Source organism: Schistocerca gregaria, chromosome 5 (genome assembly GCF_023897955.1).
Source record: "Schistocerca gregaria isolate iqSchGreg1 chromosome 5, iqSchGreg1.2, whole genome shotgun sequence".
Classification (NCBI taxonomy): domain Eukaryota; kingdom Metazoa; phylum Arthropoda; class Insecta; order Orthoptera; family Acrididae; genus Schistocerca; species Schistocerca gregaria.
This window is the reverse complement of record NC_064924.1, coordinates 296,069,606-296,097,152: the sequence shown is the minus strand read 5'-3', so window position 1 is coordinate 296,097,152 and position 27,547 is coordinate 296,069,606. Positions and strand designations below refer to the sequence as shown.

The 27,547-nt window shown below is 44.9% G+C and overlaps 1 non-coding gene across 1 annotated transcript; it reads right to left on the bottom strand.

Moving 5' to 3' along the window:
* Nucleotides 1-8,611: 8,611 nt before the first annotated feature.
* Nucleotides 8,612-8,686, bottom strand: Trnas-cga (transfer RNA serine (anticodon CGA)). The gene has a single exon. It is a non-coding gene; the product is annotated as a tRNA-Ser (tRNA).
* Between the last annotated feature and the right edge of the window lie 18,861 nt (nucleotides 8,687-27,547).

The following is a 27,547-nucleotide window of genomic DNA, read 5'->3' as shown; positions in this document are numbered from 1 at the left end:
ACAAGTTTATAATCAAAGTTAAGGACAGTAATAGGACGGAGGGAATCAACTGCAGGTCGACCTGTGGATTTCGGAAGGAGGACCATTCTGCCTTCCTGAAAAGGAGCAGGAAGTGAGACTCCCAACATCACTTCATTTACCATTGACGTTAAGGTGTCACCAATGAGCGGCCAAAATTGAACATAGAACTCCTTAGGAATACCATCTAATCCAGGCGACTTGCGGGACTGCGATCCTGTAACAACATCATATATGTCATCCTTCTGAAGGGGACGCAGAAAGGCGTCGTTTAATTGAGGAGTGACGACGCGAGGCAGCAAGGAGGTAAAGTCGTCAAGAGAGGTTTCCGCCGGGACATGAGTATCGTACAGATCAGTAAAACAGGTGTAAACGAAGTCAGAAATGTCACGGTGAGAGGTGAACACGCGGCCCTCAGCGGTTGTGAGGGAGGCAAGGCACCCACGTTTCCGGCGCGACCGTAAACGGACTAGATGGTAGAGTGACGTCAGTTCCTCTTGTGGAAGGGAACGTGGTTGAGACCTCGTCCGCAGGCCCTCCATTTGAATGCGTTTGAGCTGCAGCAATTTGGCTTTGATGCGCTGTATATCAGTAACCCGTAGGGGAGCATGCGTAGCACTATCGTACAGTTGACGTAAGACAGAATAGTAAAATTCTTGCGTTCGTCGATCTTCTGCCACCTTCGCAGCCCCAAAACGCATGAGAGCCCTACGGATATGTGGTTTTGCATACAGTGTCCACCATGCCACGATAGACGGATACCGGTTCATAGTACGAGAACAACGAGTCCAAATGTCCTCCAGGACGATACCAAGGGAGGTATCTTGCAAATACGCGATATTGAGCATCCAAGGAGGACGAAACAATTTTACCGGTTGTCGCTCGTAATTAAACGTAACGGCTACAGCGCAATGATCAGTAAAACAGGCTGGTATCACATCAACAGCCAGAAGTTGCCCACACAAGGAATCGGAAAGGTAAAAGCGATCGAGGCGACTGCTAGACGTGGGAGTAAAGTAGGTATGTCGCACAAGTGTAGGATAGCGAGAAACCCACACGTCACGCAGGTGCAAGGAGCGCACAAGGTCGTCGAGTTCTTTACTGAAATTAAAATTAGGAGACTGATCTACCGGCCGTAGAACACAATTGAAGTCCCCACCTAAAATTATCTTTGTCGGGGATTTACGAAGCAGGTAAATGACTTCTTCTTTATAGAAACTCGAACGTGCGGTAGTACAACCCGAACCAGAAGGGGCATAAAGAAGGAGTAAACTGAGATCATAAAACGTGCACCCGATCCCCCTTCCACTGTCGAGTACTTCGAAATTCATCAACGGAATGCCTTCTCTATAAAACAAGGCAGAGCCCGTAGAAAGTTCGGAAGCGACATTAAAAAACGTCGAGAACCCAGGAATGGAAAACTGGTCGAATAGGACTTCCTGTAAAAAAACAACATCTGCCCCAGACTGATAGATAAACTGTCGCAAAGCGGCGAGCCGAAGCTCAGAACATATTCTGTTAATATTCAGAGTAAGAAATGTATATGCTTGCATGGAACTTCAACCCAGAAAGAAGAACCAAGATCGGTAGAGAGCCGTCAGCTGACGGAGCAACATACAAGTAATCATACCAGAAACAAGCGCTGAACCACAGAGAGAAAAACTACGAAACAGAACCCTCATTTTCCCACTGCTTTTTCTTCGGCCGTGACGCGGCTCTCTGTGGCTGTTTACGGATTCGACTGCGGCTCCGCGGTGCCGACGCTGCAGCGTTCGGCTGCGTGGGAGCATCATGTAGACATTCCGTGTCAGATTGCGGGAGAAAGGCCTCTACATCCCACTCGTCCGCAGACATGGGTTCACGGTGGGACAGTTGGTGTATAACAACGGGATCCACTGGCTCTGGAGAATCAATCAGTTGTTTGATGGGAGGAGGCTGTGACCCAGAGGGGGCGACAGAAATTCCAGAAGGGGGATGCGAAACAGAGTCAATAGGAGAAGTGTCAGAGAGAACCGGAGAAGACACGTGGCAACCAGAAGCAGGTTCCGTCACGGGCGTCTCCGAAGAGGCTGCCGCGGCAGCAGGAACAACGTCAGATAAGGTGTCAGGGAGCTTCTGCAAAGGCGTGATAGCACCTGTGGCGTCCTCATCCACGATTTCCGACTGAGAAAGAGAGTCCTTTACCGGAGGCCCATCGGAAGGGCGAGCCAATAAGGAAGATTCATCAGCCGCATCATCCTGTGTTCGCCGACGCTTGTTGTGAGAAATCAGCGCCGGCACATCGGAATTAAGGGCAGCAACATCCCTACTCAAGGACAACGGGGGAAAATCACGGCCGTTGTCGGGCAACGGACCACTGCGTCCCTCAGTAACAGTGAGCGATTCAGTCCGAGATCTCTGCGGGAGAAGATCAGCTAAAGTCAATTTTTTACGCTGCTCGTATGTAGGTTTTAATACCACCACACGCTGCGGACAATTAGTACGGAAATGACCAGTTTCATTACAATAATAACATGTTCCTTCCTGGCCACTGTACGTGATATGGACCCTATAACCACATACCTGTAGGTGAGAAGGAATAGGTTTTTTGACCACCATTTCCACCGACCGAATACCACTATATACCTGTAAGCGGTGCTGAGCAGACCAGCGTTCCTTTCGAATATGGCGTACGTCCCCATAAGGAACCAAAACGGACTTCAGAAAAGAGTCGTCAACCTCGGGCGGAAGGTTAAATACCCGAACATTCGTATATATCACTTCTGCATTTGCCAAGAGAACCATACTAGTGGAACCATCACGGTGCGTAAAGGGTACCTGAGAACCATGACGAGAAAGTAGCCTATTAACCTGGAGCGGGTCAAGAAACTTAACAAAAAACACATATAATTCGCTGTCGAAATATGCGGTATGCACCTGATCAGTAGTGACCTTAACTGTATCGACTAACCAGTCATGTATCTCCAAAGAACCGGGCTGGACGTGACGCGTGGTTTTGTCAAAGGTAAAACTGACTGTACCTGTACGCGGAACTTTCGTGGGAACCATGGTGGACATCACGGCGAGAGACGACGCCGCGACAGGAAGGGCCGCACGAACACCAAACACCAGCCGACAACCAGCGATGCGACGCGCACGGAGACCAACACGGCACTAAACTGACAGGAGGAAAACACGCTGCGCTACGGTAGAGGCGGAACTAAGAGCACAACCTAGTCGCCTGACGCGCGAAGCGAGAATGATTGAGCTACCGAAGCACGACTCACTGCCGGTACTCACTGCCGTACTTCTGCCAGTACCTCGTCTCCTACCTTCCAAACTTTACAGAAGCTCTCCTGCGAACTTTGCAGAACTAGCACTCCTGAAAGAAAGGATATTGCGGAGACATGGCTTAGCCACAGCCTGGGGGATGTTTCCAGAATGAGATTTTCACTCTGCAGTGGAGTGTGCGCTGATATGAAACTTCCTGGCAGATTAAAACTGTGTGCCCGACCGAGACTATTTATTTTATTTTATTTTATTTTATTTATTTATTTTTTTTACAGGAAGGCAGGGTAAACAAACATTCTTTATTCGTACAATTGTGCTGTCCTAGGGATAAGAAAAGTATCGAGATAGCAAAAGCAATTTAGAAACCAAAAAATCACAAAAGGCCGCCCTCTTTTTTTTCTTTTTTTTTCTTTTTTTTTCTTTTTATTTTAACAGCAATAAAGTAAATGACAATCCTAGTCACGGGCGGATCCCCCAGCTATCTTCCTAAAAAATTGGAAAAGTAAGTCCAGTATTTCGTATGACTCCGTATGAGCTCGTGTTGTTCTTGTAAATACAGCCAATAATCCATCACGGACTTAATATCGTACGAAAACAAATATTTCGTCGCATGTCCATCGATCCAATTGACCGCATATGTCTTTTGTTTGGGAAAAAAGGTCTTGTCCGGTAGAAAAAGTACATCCGATGTGATTTCTGTGTAGTTAGTGCGCTGAAGGAAAGCCAGTATTCGACGCGTCAGCATCCAGACGTCCCTCGCTGCACCACACACTAAACCATGTTCTTCCGTTGCTAACAGTCCACAGTTGGTGCAAAGAGGAGAATCGACCATATGAATTGTATGTAATCGACTCATGGTCACAAGTTTACGGTTTATAAGAATATACCACATCGATCTCGCTGCTGTTGACAGTAATGGAGTATGCACTGCACACCAAATGTGGTTCCACGTTCTCGACGGGTATTTGAATTCCATTATATTGCGGCCCTGGTGATCCATCAAGCATCTATAGATCTCCCGAGTCGTGGGTATTCTCGTCGAAGGTACTTTCAGACGAACATAACTGTAATCAACAAGAAATGAGGCAATGTGTGCAAGAGAAGGCGAAATATTGCCCATCGCAATAGGGGGTTCGTACGAAGGCGGAAAAAGTACTTCTATCAGAGCTGACGTTATGGTATGCCTTCTTTGTTGCCAATTTCGTATCATCGCTCGCATGTAAAGCGCCAGAGCTTTGTTTCTCACGTTTGTGAGGTTGAGGCCACCGTTCCGGAACTGTAGCGTTAACGTATCATATTTGATCTTAAATAACATCCCAATACTAACATAGTAACCAAAGGCAGCCACGAGGCGATCTGCAATATCCTTCGGTATTGGCAGGATCTGCGATAAATGGGGCAGTCGTGACGCTATGTGAACGTTGGTGTATACCACACGTTGGATCATGTCAAAGGCTCTCAGTGAGTTGTTGCGTATCGTCAGACGAACATTCTGCAGAAGCCGCCGAGAACTCGCCGCCGCCGACCGCCGTAGTGAACGGGTAAATGTAATCCCCAGACATCTTAGCGATTCCACCGTCTGAAACGGTCCCGATACGTCTTCCAGACCCCGTCCAATGTGCATAATTTTGGATTTCGTCATGTTAACGACACTGCCTGCCGCCGTCCCATAAGAGTGTAGATGTTCAACAGCCTGACGCACTTCATGTCCTGATCTGACAAGGAGGATCATGTCGTCCGCATATGCGCGGCAAACGAAAGAGTTCTCATTAAGCACTATCCCAGTAAGTTAGCGCCTCATAACACACATCAGCGGCTCAAGCGCTACCGCAAACAGCATCATGGAGAGTGGGCACCCTTGTCGGACTGAGCTGTTAATGGGAATCGAGCCCGCTTCCCGGCCGTTTACAATCACCTTCGATATAGCCCCTCGTATTAGCCTCATAACGATGGAGATGAAAACAGGTCGAATCGCCATTCGTCTCATGACTGACGCCAAGAAGTCATGGTTTATCCTATCGAACGCACGATCGAAGTCCACAGATATCATCGCTGCTCGCATTTTACACGTTTCCGCAAGGGCGATAACGTCACGGTATTCACTTAACGCCGAGGAGATGTTGCTTCGCACCCCTAGGCAAGCCTGATCAGGGGATATTGTCCTGGATATCGCCAGCTTGAGACGAGACGCTAGCAGTCTTGCAAAGATTTTATAATCGGTGTTTAGCATAGTGAGAGGCTGATATTGATTAACATTGCGACTCCCCGCCATCTTCGGGATGGGAAGAAGAAAGCCCGTCACAAAATCCGACGGTAGGCGCATGTCCGGACGCATCGCCTCATTGTTTGTACATCAACACCAACTGTGGCATCATCATGTCCACGAATTCTCGATTAAACTCTAGCGTAATCCCATCTGGCCCTGGTGATTTATGGGCCGCTCCTTTTTTGAGTGCCACCTTTATATCGTCTTCTGTGAGTGGCTCCATAAGCGCTGCCTTATCCGTCTCTGTCAGTGTCGTTTGCAGATGTTGCAGTATCTCTTCCCCCACAAGACGGTCCGTCGGTGTACCGGCATAAAGGTGGCGGAAATGCTCTAAAAATTCATTTGCAATTTCCTGTTGTGCAGTCAGTTGACGGCCATCTAAACCATGGAGCACTGTTACCAATGACCGTCGGTAACGTTTATGTTCCCGCGACACATGGTGCATCGAGGTACGTTCCCCAGTGATGGTGTCGAAACATCGTGCCCGTATTGGGATGCCACCCAGTCGTCGTCGCGTGATCGATAGGATTTGTGCCTTGACACGATGAACTTCCGCTTGATGTTCTGGAGACGGCACATGGAAGGACAGCTCACGAAGCATGGTGTAATAATAATCAAGAGTGTCTCTTTGCCATCTCGTCTTATCCCGACCATACTGTATGAACGCTCTTCCTATTGAAGGCTTAGTACACTCGAGCCACCATTGAAGCACGGAGGTATATGTTGGTAGACGGCGTTGACATGTGGCCCATACCTCCTCGACTCTCTGACGACATTCGGTGTCTGCCAAAAGTGACGAATTGAGCTTCCATGTCCCGCGGCTTCTCCACACACTTTGCCTAGGGAGTGATATGGTACAAATGTAAGCCAGATGATCAGTAAATACCGCAGGCCATCGTTCCGCGTCGATCACCTTATCCTGTAGGCCAACCAAAACATATATTCGATCGAGTCTGCTCGCTGAGTGACTGGTATAAAAAGTATATCCCTCACGGTTCCTATGAATCATGTCCCAGGTGTCGCTTAACTCCAGATCCCGGCATAGCACATGCAATTCAAGAGAGGTATTGTAATGTGGAGTCTGGTCTTTTTGGGCTAAAACACAATTGAAGTCACCAACTATAATGAAATGATCGAATCTGCCGGTAAATAAGGGCACAATCTCTTCCGAATAATATCTCGCACGCGCCCGTCTGTTGTCGGTGCCGGAAGGGGCATAAACATTGAGAATGCGAATTCCGTTAACAGTTATCGCCAGTACTCGTGCCGAAGGTAGATAAGCCAGGTCGCGAACCGGAATCCCGTCCCGGACCAATATTGCCGATCCACTGTCGTTGTTCGAGTGCGGCGAGGTGTAGGAGATGTAGCCTTGGACTTCCTGGAACTCAGGAATGTAGAGTTCCTGCACCATCAGTATATCCACATCCGACGCGTATATCATGTCCCTAAACAACTGCTGTTTAACGGGCGATCTAATGGTATTTACATTCACTGTCCCTATTCTGTATGCCTGGGGTCGAGTAGCTGTCATATCCACATGATGTTAAAATGACAAAGTTGCACCGTATCGACAGTCCCTTTGCACATCCGCAGAGGGTCGCCCGACGGACGCGTCCCTGCGGTATTAGGTTTCTTGAGATGCAGACGGATGCGAGTCCCCACCAGTAGAATGGTCCGCATCGGTGATTTCATCGTCCTGCTCATACCAGCTGATATCATTGTGCTGCTCCAAATTTTCCTGTGCAGCATTGATGAGTGACAGCTGTTGTTCTTTCGCAGCTTTAGACTCCACCGCAGAAGGGGTAGCAGGCCCCTGAGCGGTTGCGTCGTCTGAGCGACATGACATCTTTTCACTGTCCGAATTCATATGGTCTGCAACATCGGAAGCTTGTGGTTCCAAGTCAGACAGGTCCATAGTGTTAGTCTCCTCTGGGCTTCCAAGAAGAGAAGACAGCGTCTCCGAAGAGTTTAGTCGGCGCTTCTTGCGGCGCTTTGGCGAGCGTTGTTTGCGGGCCCTCACCTCAGCCTCTGGTGTCGGTGAATCTTGTATCTCCTGCAGTCTCGCCGTCGCCACAACGCCCTGGGGTCGTTCCACTTCAGCCTCCATGCCTGTTGTGACGCTGTCAACCTCTTTTTACACCACCTGTAATGTCTGGGATTGGAGGTTGGTCGGAGCCATTCCTTCGTCAGTGGGGTCCGAAGGCGCCTCAATCAACTGCGGCGTCGGTTCGATAGTGCGTTCCGACCTCGGCGTCACCTCCCCGCGAAGCGCCGCCACGTAAGTCATCGGCAGTGACGTTGGTGTAGTCGGATTCTGGAGGTCTTCGCTGGGGAGTTGCACGAGTCTCCTCTGCATACACGCAGATCGAAGATGTCCTTCACCACCACACCCGGAGCATGTCCGGGGCTGTCCATCATAGATGACAATAGTTCCACAGCCGCCGATGTTAATGTACGATGGCACATGTTTCGTAAGGGCAATTCGCACCTGTCGGACACCATTGAGCACTGGATACGTGCTAAAACTTGCCCAACGTTCGGCCGTATGACTGATAACTCTGCCATATGGCTGGAGCGATTCAGTGACCAATGATTCTGGTACCTCGAAAGGCAGCTCGAAGACTCGAATCGTACGCACGTCCAGGCCCGAATGAGCGACTAAAACTTCGCCAATATGACCATCGGAGTGTCGGAACTGGAATCCTCGTTTGGCGGCTTCATTGATCCTATCGCATGCTGCGTCGTCAATCATCTTTAGGTAAAGAATGCTGCTCACGATTGATAAATGAAATCCAATGATCTCCGTGTAATTAAGTTGCACTTCGTCCCTCAAGAAACGTTCGATTTCGAAAGCCTTCGGTCGTGCATACTCGTTACAGAACGTGAACTGTATCGTGGTTTTTCGGAAATTATGTGCCATGGCGGTCGATTCAAACAGTAACACACGTGAGTGACGACGGTGTAAACACCGCTTCTTCCGCGAACGTTCGCAGCCGGGACGTAGTCAAGTCCGAGCTGCTCCGCGGCTAAAGGCGGACTTTGGCAGAATAAAACTGTGTGCCCGACCGAGACTCGAACTCGGGACCTTTGCCTTTCGCGGGCAACTGCTCTACCAACTGAGCTACCGAAGCACGGCTCACGCCCGGTACTCACAGCTTTACTTCTGCCAGTGCCTCGTCTCCTACCTTCCAAACTTTACAGAAGCTCTCCTGCGAACCTTGCAGAACCAGCACTCCTGAAAGAAAGGATATTGCGGAGACATGGCTTAGCCACAGCCTGGGGGCTGAACCCGCGAAAGGCAAAGGTCCCGAGTTCGAGTCTCGGTCGGGCACACAGTTTTAATCTGCCAGGAAGTTTCATATCAGCGCACACTCCGCTGCAGAGTGAAAATCTCATTCTGGAAACATCCCCCAGGCTGTGGCTAAGCCATGTCTCCGCAATATCCTTTCTTTCAGGAGTGCTAGTTCTGCAACGTTCGCAGGAGAGCTTCTGTAAAGTTTGGAAGGTAGGAGACGAGGTACTGGCAGAAGTAGAGCTGTGAGTACCGGCCGTGAGTCGTGCTTCGGTAGCTCAGATGGTAGAGCAGTTGCCCGCGAAAGGCAAAGGTCCCGAGTTCGAGTCTCGGTCGGGTACACAGTTTTAATCTGCCAGGAAGACTCACGAATATAGTTTATAAAGCTTATTTGAAAATTACAATTCTAAATAAATCCGATGAATGCAAATATCTTGGTCAGGTACAGATAGATATACTACGTATTAGTGACATACGGGCATTTGTAACAGACCGGGACTCGAACCCACATTTTTAGGGAAATCTGTGTCTATGTCCCGGACTATCACCGGTATGTAGCGTATATATACCCAACAAAGCTGACGACGAGATATCCGGATTAACCGGATTAATTTCGGATGTCTGTCAATCGCCAACAACCTTTGCTCAACTGCATGTGCAAGGAAATCAAAAATTTTCTTTCAACTTGGATTCACAGCCTCCAGATCGACCTGCACATATAACAATAAATGTACGTACGTGTGCATACGTGCGTGTATGTGTGTGTGTGTGTGTGTGTGTGTGTGTGTGTGTGTGTGTGTGTGTGTGTGTGTGTGTGTGCCCCACATCCCCTCATAAACACTGGACAGGTTTCAATTTGGTACACATATCCCTTAGTGTCAGACAACAATCGCTGGGGTAAGAGCCACCTGCCTACAACAGTTTAGGAGATATGACGTCATACACAATTAGATACGAGAAAAAATGCCGCACCATGCGTGACGTTTAAATTTATTACGTCTGTGCTATTAACTGTATCCGCAATGCACTTCGCAAACAGTTCCCCATGTGCCACAAAGTCACCTACAAAATTACATCATGGTACCACGTAAATTCAGGAGACATGACGTCTTCAACTCTGATAGGGTTGTAAAACTACCGCATTGTGCATGACGTTTAAATTTGTTACTTCTTTTATACTACCAATATTCTTAACATTTTTGCAAACATTATTGACAAATGCCGCTGAATGTGACCACAAAAATTACTGCACTGAATGGCACATGATATTCTTGAAAAACTGCCACATCATGCATGACGTTTAAATGTATTCATTTTGTAGTACTATGTTTATCCGCAACATATTCGCAGGTAGAAGCCACATACGCCTATTAATGTAGTTACTCAAATATATCATTGTACGGCACGTAATTCAAGAGACGTTACATTACAAACACTGAAATACGTTGCAAAATTACACATCGCGCAAGGAGTTTTAATACATTTGTTCCCTGCTACTAAGACACACCTGCAGTCGAGTTGATCAAGGAAATCCTTAACACCTGGAAATGCACTTGACAGCTTTCAACTGCGAAGCGCAAACGGCTGTCAGCGTAAACGATAGCTGTCGATACGGCTATGAAGAGGCGTTACCGTAGCGACGTTCGCAAATTGGCAAGGGAGACAGACACACGAAACAGCTATACCCAGCGTACAGAAACTGTCAGGGGTGATTGTTTCGTAATTTGAATACTCTACACATATATTAGAGCATTCTGCGTGTTCTTTTGTATGACTGACTCATAATATAAAAGTGTTCTCACGAACATATCGAAAGGAAATATTTTCGGTACTTCTGTACGAACACAGTTCACTTTTTTTCTTAGACCATAAAAGTAATTTAACTAAATGAATGCCCGGACAATCCTGGGTTTCTCATCTAGTATTTTATAACAGAAAACTTGCTCCATAGTAAGCTGTATTGTAAATCTCCTTTGTTTAAATAATACAATTACCTAATTTCGAGTATACGTCATTCTCAAGCATTTATGTCATGTTACGTATTAAATGCCAAAATTATCAGATTCTTTTACTTTACACATGGAAAACGTGACATCTTATTCCATAATTACAGTAGATATGAATCAACATCATAAACGTTACAGTCTCACATGTCACTGCACAAAAAATAATGAACAGTCACTTGAAATTAATAACAGATGCATGTCTGACAGAAAAGCGAAATGACGCTTGTGCAGCTATGATATTTTCGTTATAAAGAGCATTTTAGAAAATGATGAGTAGTCAGTTTTGAAACACATGTTGCTTTCTTCGACTCTGAGAGAGTCTGTGGCTCGGACGTTAGAAGTAGACTATGGACAATAAAGGGCAAACGAAGCTGTACCATGCATCTTAGGCAGATGTTCAATATCATTTATAGAAAAATCAGAATAATTATAAATACAGGTCTTTCAAAAACAGATAACGTAATAATAAATTGAGGTGGCACACGAGGACGTAGCATGTCATCGATTTCTTTAACTTTTATACTGAAGACATCATATGATACTGGAAGGAGACAGTCCATAAATGTATGCAGCCGAAAAGGAAATGCGCTTAGAAAAACATTATGAATTGTACAAATTACATTTATTGACGACCAGTTTCAACAAAAAGTCGAGTCATCTTCAGAACATACTCGGAAGTTGATGTATCAAGAAGTATCGACAGAGAAGAATTGCAGAAGTCTGCAAAAGCTGCCAGCTGTGAAGATGGTCCACCACTGGACTGAAACCGCTCAGTAAAAAATGTGATTTGTGGGATGTAAACAGATTTTCTTCGTACAATTGTGAAAATCGGTCGCTGTTTGTCTCTCAAATGTTTTCAAAATTACATGATGACAAGAAACTACAGTCTAAATACTGCAATACAAAATATAAACGTAGACTTAACAAAACTCTGTGGATAAGTTATGAGTTGCGCACAAAGTATTACAATCTAACCATTTCTGCCACTAAAACGAGATTTATGGCCCACTACGGAAAATTCCGAGTTCGATATAAGAATATAGCAAATGAGACGCGCTTGCATTTCTAATTTCAAGGAATTTCCTTTCATGCGACTATAAATCAGTTACGGTTTTGTCAGATTTCAAGTCAGAGAAGAAAAGAATTATGAAGCACAGACCTACGATTTTTGAAGGGAACTTAGGTAGAAGCAATCGCCAATGCGTAGTCAATACACAGGAACTACACTCCTGGAAATTGAAATAAGAACACCGTGAATTCATTGTCTCAGGAAGGGGAAACTTTATTGACACCTTCCTGGGGTCAGATACATCACATGATCACACTGACAGAACCACAGACACATAGACACAGGCAACAGAGCATGCACAATGTCGGCACTAGTACAGTGTATATCCACCTTTCGCAGCAATGCAGGCTGCTATTGTCCCATGGAGACGATCGTACAGATGCTGCATGTAGTCCTGTGGAACGGCTTGCCATGCCATTTCCACCTGGCGCCTCAGTTGGACCAGCGTTCGTGCTGGACGTGCTGACCGCGTGAGACGACGCTTCATCCAGTCCCAAACATGCTCAATGGGGGACAGATCCGGAGACCTTGCTGGCCAGGGTAGTTGACTTACACATTCTAGAGCACGTTGGGTGGCACGGGATACATGCGGACGGGCATTGTCCTGTTGGAACAGCAAGTTCCCTTGCCGGTCTAGGAATGGTAGAACGATGGGTTCGATGACGGTTTGGATGTACCGTGCACTATTCAGTGTCCCCTCGACGATCACCAGAGGTGTACGGCCAGTGTAGGAGATCGCTCCCCACACCATGATGCTGGGTGTTGGCCCAGTGTGCCTCGGTCGTATGCAGTCCTGATTGTGGCGCTCACCTGCACGGCGCCAAACACGCATACGATCATCATTGGCTCCAAGGCAGAAGCGACTCTCATCGCTGAAGACGACACGTCTCCATTCGTCCCTCCGTTCACGCCTGTCGCGACACCACTGGAGGCGGGCTGCACGATGTTGGGGCGTGAGCGGAAGACGGCCTAACGGTGTGCGGGACCGTAGCCCAGCTTCATGGAGACGGTTGCGAATGGTCCTCGCCGATACCCCAGGAGCAACAGTGTCCCTAATTTGCTGGGAAGTGGCGGTGCTGTCCCCTACAGCACTGCGTTGGATTCTACGGTCTTGGCGTGCATCCGTGCGTCGCTGCGGTCCGGTCCCAGGTCGACGGGCACGTGCATCTTCCGCCGACCACTGGCGACAACATCGATGTACTGTGGAGACCTCACGCCCCACGTGTTGAGCAATTCGGCGGTACGTCCACCCGGCCTCCCGCATGTCCACTATACGCCCTCGCTCAAAGTCCGTCAACTGCACATACGGTTCACGTCCACGCTGTCGCGGCATGCTACCAGTGTTAAAGACTGCGATGGAGCTCCGTATGCCACGGCAAACTGGCTGACACTGACGGCGGCGGTGCACAAATGCTGCGCAGCTAGCGCCATTCGTCGGCCAACACCGCGGTTCCTGGTGTATCCGCTGTGCCGTGCGTGTGATCATTGTTTGTATAGCCCTCTCGCAGTGTCCGGAGCAAGTATGGTGGGTCTGACACACCGGTGTCAATGTGTTCTTTTTCCCATTTCCAGGAGTGTATGATTACAACTCATACAACCTCTTTAAATTTCAACGTAAATGACGTAGTAAATGGAAGAATCACCATCAGTTTTGGTAGCATGGGTTCGGAAAGAACCATATATGAACGTGTAATAAAGAAACCGGGAGCCGGTGACTTGTCTTTGTTTATTTGTTTGGTCGGTTGTTTGTTTTGCACGTAATGAGGACCGCACAACATTCACTGATATTACCATTCTATTTTCCATATGCTTACGTAACACAACATCTCCGAGACAAATAACTATCGTACTAAACTGATATTCCACATATGCGGGTAATAACAAGAACTGTTTTGCGAAATACCACAAAAAGTTAACATCCTTGGTGTACCAGGGATTTCGTTGTGAAACCTTCATATAGTGAAAATACTCTATAAGCAGAAAGGATTTTCACTGTGCGGCGGAGTGTTCGCTGATTTGAAACGTGCTGGTAGATGAAAACTGTGTCGCACTGGGGACCTTCGCCTTTTGCGAGAAAGTGCTGTTGTGACTGTGCTACCCAAGCAGGAATCGTTCATTGAGAGCAAGGAAAAAAAGATATGTTTGGCATCTAGCGACTAAATATACTATGTTGTAGCTAAATTAGCAATAACTGAACAAATTACTTTTAGCCACAAAGCATTTGAATACATCATTCAGATTTCTCACATAACACGTTTTCATATGTGTGAAATTTACGTTTTTTAAAAAAAGTTAAATCCTGTAGCAATAACTGCATTTCCGCTGTTTGTTTTCTCTTATTTCATCGGAAAGAAAACTAAACGACATATCAGCAAAAAGATAATTTTCTGCTGGAAGAACTTGAAAACAGTTCTTGTTGATATGAAGATATACCCTCCCTTAGCCTGCCCATTCATTATTATTATTATTATTACAGTACTGTTTTATTAATTCATTGATTAATGTAATTATAAGGACACATTAATGATGGCTGAGCTAAGCAACGGTATTTGTAAAACACTACAGTTCATTTCATTTCAGTGAATCAAACAGTTACCTAAAAATAGAAGCATTAATTAGTCGGTTGTGAACTTTACTACGTAAGTCAAAGGTCCCAGTTCCCAGTGTTGGTCCGCGATACAATTTTAATCGGCTAGGTAGTTTCAGTAACGTTCACCACTTTTTTCTGAAAACATCTGTCTATATATTAATTCGAAATGTATTTGAACATACCTACGTTACTAAAATAACAATACCACGAAAAATTTTAATTACTGAAATGTTTTTATTAAGGTGACTAGTGATGGTTCCTCCCAAACAAAAACAGTGAGTTCCATTTCCCATCCGCGTCCAACACTTCCTTAAACCGTAGTCTTCCGTCTCCCTTATTCTAATGCTTCCTCAGTGAGACATATTCATTCTTTTAATGTAGGACACGTTTTGCGCGTATCCGCTCTTCCCCGTGCTCTTCCCCGGATGTCATCCGCGCCTGTCCGTCGTGCCTGCGGTACAAGCTGTCACTTCGTGTGTCGGGGAGCCCCTGTCGCAAAATCCAAGCAGCGACAGACCGCTTTCCAAAACCAAAGCAGCTTGCGGGAAGAGCTCCAACTCTCCATCTGATGTGGTCGCACGCCGGGCGTAAATGCTTGGCAGCTGCGGCGCCGGGGCAGTAAAGTTTCTTGTGCAAGTTCTCGGGGATACTCTAATGAACTTCCAGAGCTCAAGTAGGAACGCCAGATATACCGGCGAACGATTCGTGTCATCACTTGTCGGAAGTTCGCTGGTATTCAAATGCCACTGGTGTGCAATTACAGTTCTCAGCAAAACGACGAATGCGAGAAGTGCGTCCAGTGGTCTCTCCACAGACGTTTTTGTTGCGTACTGTGCATAGAGAGATAAGATTAAGTAGTTTGTATCGATAACAAAACCTTAAGTTGTTTCAGTACCTCGACAGTAAATTAAGGCACTGGCAGTTTTTTTTATACCGAGTACGAAAAAGAAATTATTTAGAAACACAGTGATATATGGAAATTACGTTATGTTTTAGAAACAATCTGGAATATTCTCGGTAATGATAACAGCCAAACATTTGCAGGACAAAGATTTATTGAAATCCCTGACCACGGTTACGATATATCTAAATATACCTTCATCAGAAGCAAAAATACACTAAAATCACATTCTGCAATGGAGATACATAAAACATTCTTCCCAAAGGCGTCGTCAGTGGTTGAAATTAAAATATCACCTCCATCTGTACTACATAATTATGAAACTGTGTTCAAGGATTTCAATAAATCTTTATCCTGCAACTGTTTGGCTGTTATCATTTACCGTGAAAATTTTCAACAGTTGCTGCTTCAGCTATGTTCAAAATTTTGGAATCTTGAGTACAACAACAAAAACAAACATAAGGAATGGAAGTGAAAATGAAGTCCCATGCTTCTTGACAGAGCGTAGAGGAGACCCACACCGCCGTACTCCGCAAAAAAAAGCAATAATTGCAAAAATACGTTTTGTACTAGACATACAAGCCATTATTATAATTCATAATTCATTCTTAAATCAAAGCACTCATTTTTACACAAAATTAAACTTTCTGAATAAACGGCAACTTATGGAAATTATGTGTTTCTGAAACAAATAAAAATTTTAAAAAGACAAAAAAATTCTGGTAGTGTTTTTATATTCAATATTAACGCTATATGTTGCTGAAACAAAGCGTGTTAATTATATACTCCAAATCATATTCTGCTTTTAGTGCTCCACTTGTGCTTCCTGTATACCGCATAAAATAATAGAACAGATAATTTTAACTCTGATTAAACTAATTGTGAAAATTTATTATCGTACTCTCAACATTTCTGATAGTGATACTGATATTTCTTGTGTTATTGCGAATTACTCGAATACGTTACCATAGATTTCAAAACAAAAGAATTCATAGTTACAGATTTCGGTAACGTCCGAACATTCCCAAGTTATGGGTCGCACTTAGTTTTAGCGTTATATTACGACTGCGTTATATACGTCAACTTCAGTTCATCTCGCTGTTTTCGCCATCTGAAGACCACGTTTGTTCGTATCAGGGTTGTTTTCTCTGGTCTGCACCCTTGACTGTTATTCTTTCGTTCCCATGCTTTGCGATGTTCCTCACTCTTCTGTCCATTAGGTTTTTGTCCTAAGTATAAATCCGTCCTAGACAACTATGCTAGCTTTATTTCTTTATCTGAAACGTTCCATGTTCATATGCATCTATACTTCTGAAACTACACACATACACCGCAACCCACCTTGCGGTACCTGCCTGAGGGCACGTCGTGTTATTGCAAGACATTTACCTTCCTATTTCAGAGCGAGAGAGAAACGATTGTCTCTATGACTCTGTACTGGCCCTAATTTCTCTTATGTTCGTGGCCATTATGCAAAATGTACGTTAGGGGCAGTAGAACAGTTCTGCAGTCAGTCTCAAATGCAGATCCTTTACATGTACCCAACAGCGTTCCTCGAAAATACCGACCCCTTCTCTTCGGACATTACTATTAAGTTCCCGAATCATCTCTATTCTCCTTATATGCTGGTTGGATATACTGGTAACAAACTAGAAACCAACCTCTGTGTTGGTTCGATGTCTTCCTTTAATTCTACCTGGTAGCGGTAACATGGATCGCACTAGTTTTCTCAATCCGGTGTGCTTTGCAGATGAACCACACTTCCCTCAGATCTTCGTAATAAACCATATTCTACAATTAGCCTTCCCCACCACTCTCATTACATGTTCGTTTCAATTCGTATCGCTTTGCACATTAAGCCTACAAATTTGATCGAACTGAGTGTGTCAAAGTAGCATATTACTAACGCTGTTTTCGAACATTATAGGATTGTTTTTCCAGTTCATCTGTATTAATTTTTCTAAATTTAGAGCTGTCTGCTGTCCATCGCACCAGCTACAAATTCTGTCCAAGTCATCTTGCATCCTCTTACAGTCACTCAACGACGACATCTTCCCATACACCTCGGCAACATCAGCAGATTGCTACTCACCCTAAACGTCATATCAAATTTGTATACAGAGGGTAATTGTTCTCCGGGAAATTCCTGACGATACCTTTCTCGAACTCTGGCTGTGGAGAACAACGTCCTGTATACTACTGCTTAAGAAGTTTTCAAACCAATCAAATACATGGAAACCAAGTCCATTAAATTTTGGGCATGCAGCAGCGCAAATAAAATTTCCTTCACTGATATTTCGAACCGTGTACCGTGCGGCCATCCTCAGAGTGAGTTACAAGATTGACGACAAGATGCCAAGGGGAGCCTTATATGCTCTACGCGGTGGTACTGCGCATGTGGGTCTCAGATGATCTACATCTACATGACTACTCTGCAATTCACATTTAAGTGCTTGGCAGAGGGTTCATCGAACCACAATCATACTATCTCTCTACTATTCCACTCCCGAACAGCGAGCGGGAAAAACGAACACCGGAACCTTTCTGTTCGAGCTCTGATTTCTCTTATTTTATTTTGATGATCATTCCTACCTATGTAGGTTGGGCTCAACAAAATATTTTCGCATTCGGAAGAGAAAGTTGGTGACTGAAATTTCGTAAAAAGGTCTCGCCGCGACGAAAAACGTCTATGCTGTAATGACTTCCATCCCAACTCGTGTATCATATCTGCCACACTCTCTCCCCTATTACGCGATAATACAAAACGAGCTGCCCTTTTTTGCACCCTTTCGATGTCCTCCGTCAATCCCACCTGGTAAGGATCCCACACCGAGCAGCAATATTCTAACAGAGGACGAACGAGTGTAGTGTAAGCTGTCTCTTTAGTGGACTTGTTGCATCTTCTAAGTGTCCTGCCAATAAAACACAACCTTTGGCTCGCCTTCCCGACAATATTATCTATGTGGTCCTTCCAACTGAAGTTGTTCGTAATTTTAACACCCAGGTACTTAGTTGAATTGACAGCCTTGAGAATTGTACTATTTATCGAGTAATCGAATTCCAACGGATTTCTTTTGGAACTCATGTGGATCATCTCACACTTTTCGTTATTTAGCGTCAACTGCCACCTGACACACCCTACAGCAATCTTTTCTAAATCGCTTTACAGCTGATACTGGTCTTCGGATGACCTTACTAGACGGTAAATTACAGCATCATCTGCGAACAGTCTAAGAGAACTGCTCAGATTGTCACGGTGTCAAAAGCTTTCCGGAAATCTAGAAATACGGAATCAACTTGAGATCCCCTGTCGATAGCGGCCATTACTTCGTGCGATAAAAGAGCTAGCTGCGTTGCACAAGAGCGATGTTTTCTGAAGCCATGCTGATTACGTGTCAATAGATCGTTCCCTTCGAGGTGATTCATAATGTTTGAATACAGTATATGCTCCAAAACCCTACTGCAAACTGACGTCAATGATATAGGTCTGTAGTTAAATGGATTACTCCTACTACCCTTCTTGAACACTGGTGTGACCTGCGCAATTTTCCAATCTGTAGGTACAGATCTATCGGTGAGCGAGCGGTTGTATATGAGTGCTATGTAGGGAGCTATAGTATCAGCGTAATCTGAAAGGAACCTAATCGGTATACAATCTGGACCTGAAGACTTGCCCGTATCAAGCGATTTGAGTTGCTTCGCAACCCCTAAGGTATCTACTTCTAAGAAACTCATGCTAGCAGATGTTCGTGTTTCAAATTCTCGAATATTCCATTCGTCTTCCCTGGTGAAGGAATTTCGGAAAACTGCGTTCAATAACTCCGCTTTAGCGGCACAGTCGTCGATAACGGTACCATCGGCACTGCGCAGCGAAGGTATTGACTGCGTCTTGCCGCTTGTGTACTTTACATACGACCAGAATTTCTTCGGATTTTCTACCAAATTTCGAGACAATGTTTCGTTGTGGAACCTATTAAAGGCATCTCGCATCGAAGTACGTGCCAAATTTCGCGCGTCTGTAAATTTTAGCCCATCTTCGGGATTTCGCGTTCTTCTGAACTTCGCATGCTTTTTACGTTGCCTCTGCAACAGCGTTCGGACCTTTTTTGTGTACCACGGGGGATCCGTTCCATCTCTTACCAATTTATGAGGTATGAATCTCTCAATTGCTGTTGCTACTATATCTTTGAATTTGAGCCACATCTCGTCTACATTCGCATAGTCAGTTCGGAAGGAATGGATATTGTCTTTTAGGAAGACTTCTAGTGGCACTTTATCCGCTTTTTTAAATAAAATTATTTTGCGTTTGTTTCTGATGGATTTGGAAGAAATGGTATTGAGCCTAGCTACAATGACCTTGTGATCACTAATCCCTGTATCAATCATGATGCTCTCTATCAGCTCTGGATTGCTCGTGGCCAAGAGGTCAAGTGTGTTTTCGCAACCATTTACAATTCGCGTGGGTTCGTGGACTAACTGCTCGAAATAATTTTCGGAGAATGCATTTAGGACAATCTCGGAAGACGTTTTCTGCCTACCACCGGTTTTGAACAAGTATTTTTGCCAACATACCGAGGGTAGGTTGAAGTCCCCACCAACTATAACCGTATGAGTGGGGTATTTATTTGTTACGAGACTCAAACTTTCTCTGAACTGTTCTGCAACTGCATCATCGGAGTCTGGGGGTCGGTAGAAGGAGCCAATTATTAACTTAATTCGGCTGTTAAGTATAACCTCCACCCACACCAATTCGCACAGAGTATCTACTTCGACTTTACTACAAGATAAACCACTACTGACAGACACAAACACTCCACCACCAATTCTGCCTAATCTATCTATCCTGAACACCGTCTGAGACTTCGTAAAAATTTCTGCAGAACTTATTTCAGGCTTTAGCCAGCTTTCTGTACCTATAACGATATCAGCTTCTGTGCTTTCTATTAGCGCTTGAAGCTCAGGGACTTTTCCAGCGCAACTACAACAATTTACAACTATAATTCCGACTGTTCCTTGATCCAAGCACGTCCAGTAATTGCCAAGCACCCTTTGACATTGCAGCCCATCCCGCACTTTCCCGAGGCCTTCTAACCTAAAAAACCGCCCAGTCCACGCCACACAGCCTCCGCTACCCGTGTAGCCGCCAGCTGAGTGTAGTGAACTCCTGACCTATTCAGCGGAACCCGAAACCCCACCACCCTATGGCGCAAGTCTAGGAATCTGCAGCCAACACGGTCGCAAAACCGTCTGAGCCTCTGATTCAGGCCCTCCACCCGGCTCTGCACCAAAGGTCCGCAGTCGGTTCTGTCAACGATGCTGCAGATGGTGAGCTCTGCCTTCATCTCGTAAGCAAGACCGGCAGCCTTCACCAAATCAGATAGCCGCTGGAATCCAGAGAGAATTTCCTCAGATCCAAAGCGACACACGTCATTAGTGCCGACATGTGCCACCACCTGCAGCTGGCTGCACCCTATGCTCTTCATGGCATCCGGAAGGACCCTTTCCACATCAGGAATGACTCCTCCCGGAATGCACACGGAGTGCACACTGGATTTCTTCCCCTCCTTAGCCGCCGTATCCCTAAGGGGCCCTATTACGCGCCTAACATTGGAGCTCCCAACTACCAGTAAGCCCACCCTCTGCGATTGCCCGGACCTTGAAGGCTGAGAATGATCCTCTGAAACAGGACAGGCAGCTGCATCTGGCTCAGCCAGAGACAGTGCCTGAAACCGGTTTGTCAGACGCACCGGGGAGGCTTTCTGATCAGCCTCCGGGGACGCCTTTCGCTGCCTGCCACGCCTTGGAACGACCTCCCAATCAACCACAGGCGAGGGCTCAGCCCCACTGCGGGCAGCAACCGGGGCAACCACAGCGGCAGACCGATCTGGGGACAGACGGGACGAGGTTGATGGTCGGCGGCAGAAAAATACACTTACACATGAGCCGCTTGTGGCAAAGGCGTACAGACAGTCGATTCGCTTATCGATGTACGATCAGCAGTTTTAAATCGAATGGATTTTATCCACAACAAATTCGTAGAGTATTCGATGCAAAACCTAAAACGCAAGTATGTGATGTGGAAGAAGAAAGTAATTCCTTCAGATATAGCGCGTTTTTGTCGTATGTGGGTGAGAAACACTGTGTTAACGTGATCTCCCGGTCCCCCACGAAGATTGCGCCATTACTCGGCTCTGTGAAGGAAGATTTACAGCTTTGTAAAGCTGGTGTGTACCTGATTCCTTGCGGAAATTGTGAGAAGTCGTACATAGGTCAAAAAACATGCACCTTTCATGACATGTGTGTGGAGCATCGAAGATATACACGCTTATTTCAGCGAGACAAGTCAGCTGTAGCCGAACATTGCACTGATACAGGGCATTCCATGAATTACAGTGACGTGAAGATTTTAAAATCCACCACGTCTTTTTGGGAATCTGTCTTCACGGAAGCTATAGAGATTACATTAGCTAATAATTTAATAAATAGAGATAATCGTTTTAATTTGGACAAAGCATGGAATCCGGCTGTTGGGTAATTAAACTACAGAGAAGTCCTCATGGCGTCACAGCGGCCGATCATACATCGATAAGCGAATCGAATGTCTGTACGCCTTCGCCACAGGCGGCGCATGTGTAAACGCATGCGCAGTACCACCGCGGTGAAGCATATAAGGCCATGCTTGGCATCTTGTCCTAAGTCTTGTGATTCTCTCTGAGGATGGCCGCACGGTACGCGGCCGAAATATCAGTGGAGGAAATTTTATTTGACCGGCTTCATGCCAGAAATTTAATGGACTATTCATTAAGCCGCGAGAAGTTGAAAATGCACATCTGGCAGCCTATTGTGTGTGCTCGTAGGACTACCTCTGTTAAAAGTCTGTAATGGAGTACCGTGCCGAATGCTTTACGGAAGTATAAATACAGAATCTGATGTCCGTCATCTATAATTCGGAGAATGTCATGTGAGACAAGGCTAATCTAAGTTTCACTTGGGCAATGCTTTCTAAAACCATGCTGATATGTGGACAGAAGCTTTTCTGCCTCAAGGAAACTTATTATATTCCAAGTCAGAATATCTTCAGAACTTCCGCATCAAACCGAGGTTAAGAATATTGGTCTATAATTTTTTTGGGTCAGTTGTTTTACCACACTTATATACAGGTGTCATCTACGCTTTCTTCCAATCGCTTGGGACATTCCGTTGGGTGAGGGAATGGCGATAAATGCAAGTATTGCCTATTACTATGTTTTCAATATAGTAGTCTTTGCGATGTTCGAACGACAATATGAATGTACAATCCTCCTGCGTGAACTATTTGTTTAACGCGAAATTTAAAACTTCAACTTTCCTTTTGTTGCTTCTAGTGCCACACCAGATTGATGAATAAGTGACTGGATGCAGCCTTCGACCAGCTTAGTGATTTTATGTAGAAGCAGTATTTTGTCAGGTTCTTGGCTGGTTCCTTCATTCAAATTACTACTAACTTTTGGCTGTGTCGTCATTTTCGTGCTCCTTTTTGAAACGAGAGTGCTACAGTAGTTGCTTCCTCGACACTTCTCTGATTTTTTGATAAATCACGGTGGGATTTTCCGTCGTTCATCCACTTACTCGGCACATACTTCTCCTGAGAGCAATTTAAAGTTTCTCCCAGCTCCCTTTGCGTCTCTTGGATCCAGGGTACTTTGGTTCTCTTGCTTATAGGAAACTGCCTTATCTGATATATCCATCTCTCCTGGTCCGCTCTAAGGGGACGGTACCGGCAATCCTATCTGCATTTGTGGGGTTGAGTGCAAAAGCATAATTTTTTTTTGGAAAAATTAGCATTGTCAGTTGGCTCACTTGTGCGCACTGTGTACGCCATCATGTGAGATCCAGTATATTGACAAACGCAGTCAAATGTTTCCTCACTTGACATCGGTAATACAGACACCAACGATACAAATGGCGGAGGGTGGAACTCGGTATAAAGGCAGGCGGCTCTGTGCGGTATGTGTGCGTATGTGTGCGTATGTGCCTCTCCAGCAGATAGAAAACAGTCACCACTAGTGACAGTGCGTACTGCGTACATAAACCACGATTGTAATATTGTCACACGGAAAACATTCCGTGACGATAAGTCAACAGGCGGTGTGTAGAAGGAAATGAGACGAGCCTCTCTAATCGTCAAATAGCCAAGAAGTTGAATCGCTCATGTGCAATGATCTATAATCTCTGAGATTGAACACATGATATGGACAGAACGGAAAATATGGGCAGAGTAGAAAATTGTCTGGGGCTCCGAGACGGTTACTTTCGCGCACATCAAGGACGAAAGAAAGATCGTCTATAAGTTTTGCTGATTTACAGTTGCCAATAGCTGTCTTACGAGTACAAAAAATTTAGTCAAATTACGATGAGCTTCCATTCAAGAGACGACTGAAGAAATTTGTCCTAACACCCAAACACAAACAGACTAGATTGGAGTTTTGCTGAAAAATGTATGTCATGTATTTCAGAAAGGATAAAGTTATCTTCCTTGATGAGGAGAAGTTAAATTTAGATGGTTCACATCGAATTCAGTATGATTGCCATAACCTAAGAACAGAGCAGCAGAAAAGAATGAGCAGAAATTTTGGTGGTGGAAGTGTTATGATTTGGGGCAGGCTCATGTATTAAATGTAAACTACCCTGTTGTGGCGTTCGCTGGGTTTTTCGGTGGTTTGGTATTTAACCAATTTGTAAATGGAAATTATAATCTTATTTTATTACATTGAGTAATTACTAAATAATTTTTCTCCCGGCTAAAGATTTGATCAAGTTGCTAAAGAACTCCAAGTGTTGTCTGTAAGATGTGTAAGCGTCATTAAATCACAGTTCATACAACAGATTCTACGCAATTATGGATTATGAAGGAAACAAGTTATCTTCAGCAAAATGGTCATTGAAACCACCGAATATCACCTGCGCACAACACTGACGTATGTGACCAGAAACAATATTTTTCGCACCTCGTGCGTAATTAATTTCGGCTCCATACATCAGCTAGAAAAGTTTGTAATAACGACCGTGCTATGAGCACTGTTTTTAAAGAACCAATCTGATTCGAATTATTTTCATTCAAATGAGTTCGGAACCACCGGTGCTCATTTAGTTTTACACATTTGTATTACGTTCGGCAGTTAATGTCTGCAGAGTTGCGTAATTTGAATTTGCCGCTGTGATAATTGTTAAGATGGCGGCAGACATTGATAGAGACTTTCTATTGTTAGAGAAAATACGTATTTTAACTGCTTATTAAACTTTACAGAAACTTTACTTTCGTATTGTGCACTATTTAGACTTCATCAGGCAAACATTTGATTTGTTTCTAAGGAAAACACAGACAAAAACGCGATACAAATCGCTATCATCAATGACTGCGCTCCTTGTAGCGGAAAGAAACAATTAACACAGATAATGCTTACTGAGAGAGGAATTAAAGTTACAAATAATTATTCACTTATATTTATAATAATAATGAACTCTATTTTCAAGTAATAAATAACAAATAATTACAATTTCTTAACAAACCTCAGTTTGAGATGCGTCTTGCGTGCTGAACCTACAGCGTGGACGTAAACCGTATGTGCAGTTGACGGACTTTGAGCGAGGGCGTATAGTGGGCTGTCGCGGCATGCTACCAGTGTTAAAGACTGCGATGGAGCTCCGTATGCCACGGCAAACTGGCTGACACTGACGGCGGCGGTGCACAAATGCTGCGTAGCTAGCGCCATTCGACGGCCAACACCGCGGTTCCTGGTGTGTCCGCTGTGCCGTGCGTGTGATCATTGCTTGTACAGCCCTCTCGCAGTGTCCGGAGCAAGTATGGTGGGTCTGACACACGGGTGTCAATGTGTTCGTCTTTCCATTTCCAGGAGTGTATATACTGGTTGATCAAAAAGTCAGTATAAATTTCAAAACTTAATAAACCACTGAATAATCTAGATAGAGAGGTACAAATTGACAAACATACTTGGAATGACATGGGGCTTTGTTAGAACCAAAAAAATACAGAAGTTCAAAAATGTCCGACAGATGGCGCTTCATCTGATCAGAATAGCAATAATTACCATAACAAAGTATCACAAAGAAAAGATTGTGTTCTTTATAGGAAATGCTCAATACATCCACCATCATTCCTGAAAAATAGCTGTAGTCGAGGAATAATGTTGGGAACAGCACTGTAAAGCACGTCCAGAGTTATTGAGAGCCATTGTCTTCGGATGTTGTCATTCAGTATCCCTAGAGATGTCGGTCGATCACGATACACTTCCGACTTCAAGTAACCCTAAGCCAATAATCGCACAGACTGAGTCTGGGGACCTGGGAGGCCAAGCATAACGAAAGTGGAGGCTGAGCACACGATCATCACCAAATGAAGCGCGCAGTAGATCTTTCATACGTCTAGCAATATGAGGTGGAGCGCCATCGTGCATAAACATCGTACGTTCCAGCAGGTGTTTATCAGTCAGGCTGGGGATGATGCGATTCTGTAACATATCGGCGTACCTCTCACCCGTTATGGTAGCAGTTATCTGGTGTCGAGCGCCATCTGTCGGACATTTTGTGAACTTTGTTTTTTCGGTTCTAATAAAACCCCATGTCATTCCAAGCATGTGTGTCAAAGAATGAATTTCTGAGAAAAACACAGACATTATGGAAAAAGTGCAAATGAAGATACGTGCAGCGGTGCAGTCCGAGAGAGTAGAAGTAGTATCAGAAGCAAGAACTGAAGTCGAAAATGTTCATAGAGGACTAGGTCAAATAAGAGGGATTTTGTCGGAAGAATTACTTGAGTGGTGCATCCAGATAAGGGACCTAAAACAACAAATCGAGAAAATAAGAAAGACACTGGATGAAACAAAGCACACGCCCATACGCATAACGTCAACTTACGGAAACGTTCCAACACACAACCAGCATATCACGAACGATTGAGGACTTGGTAGCAAATGTGACAGATGTAGCTTAGATTCGTTGGCAGCAGCAGCCACATTAAGAGTTGTTCTTGTAGAGGAGACTTTTCTGAAGCACCGTAAATTCCATGTGTATGTATCTGAAAAGAAATTTCGACATTCAGTAACTGTCATGAGCAGTTTTAAAGAACGATTGAAATATGGAACGAAATTCAATACTTGCAATTCACAACCACATGCATGCAAGGGGAACCCATGTTCTGAGCCACGGCTGCCTCAGACTCCTGTTCAACATTTGAACTCGAGCAGGCATTCTCAAACAAATATTGGTTGCCTCATATTCAGATGCGTTTAAGGACAGAATTGCTTAACCCTGAGATTCATAAAGCAAAAGTAGTCTTGGGAAATACTTAGAAATATTTGCTATTAGGATAAAGCCATAGTGCATGAACAAGTAACTGGAGTACTAAATTTCTGATTAGTATTGGAGGAAAGGTCATCCACGCACCACAAGACGCTTTGGAAAAATTTCTGTTAGTTGTAGACCCATTTGATTTAATTCAAGAAGATGTAAAACATTTGGATTTCAACGGTGGCTGGACCACGCAGTATTCCAGATGTGAACTCAACAGCGGACTGAATCACGTTAGATGCAGCGGTGGTACCACGTCTCCCCCACACCACAGAAATAATAACGAGCAAAATCATCACCAAAACAGTTCTGGTTTTGCACGTATTAACGAAAATAATCATAACTGGTATCACGCTGGATATCAGGCTAATAGATACATCTGTAACCAGGGATGCTGGGCGTTAGCAACAGAGTAAGGGGAACCAGTCGCAGCCACGTTTTCGGGGGACACCACCGACAAATTATTTTACGCCACCTCTCAGCAACCAGCAACGATAATAACGTCCTTGATACGCCTGGGCATTGAGTCACAGAGCTTGGATGGCGTGTACAGGTACAGCTGCCCATGCAGCTTCAACACGATACCACAGTTCATCAAGAGTAGTTACTGACGTATTGTGACAAGCCAGTTTCTCGGTCACCAATTGACCACACGTTTTCAGTTGGTGAGAGATCTGGAGAATGTACTGGCCAGGGCAGCAGTTGAACAATTTCTATATCCAGAAAGGCGCGTAAAGGACTTGCAACATGCGGTCGTGCATTATCCTGCTGAAACGTACGGTTTTGTAG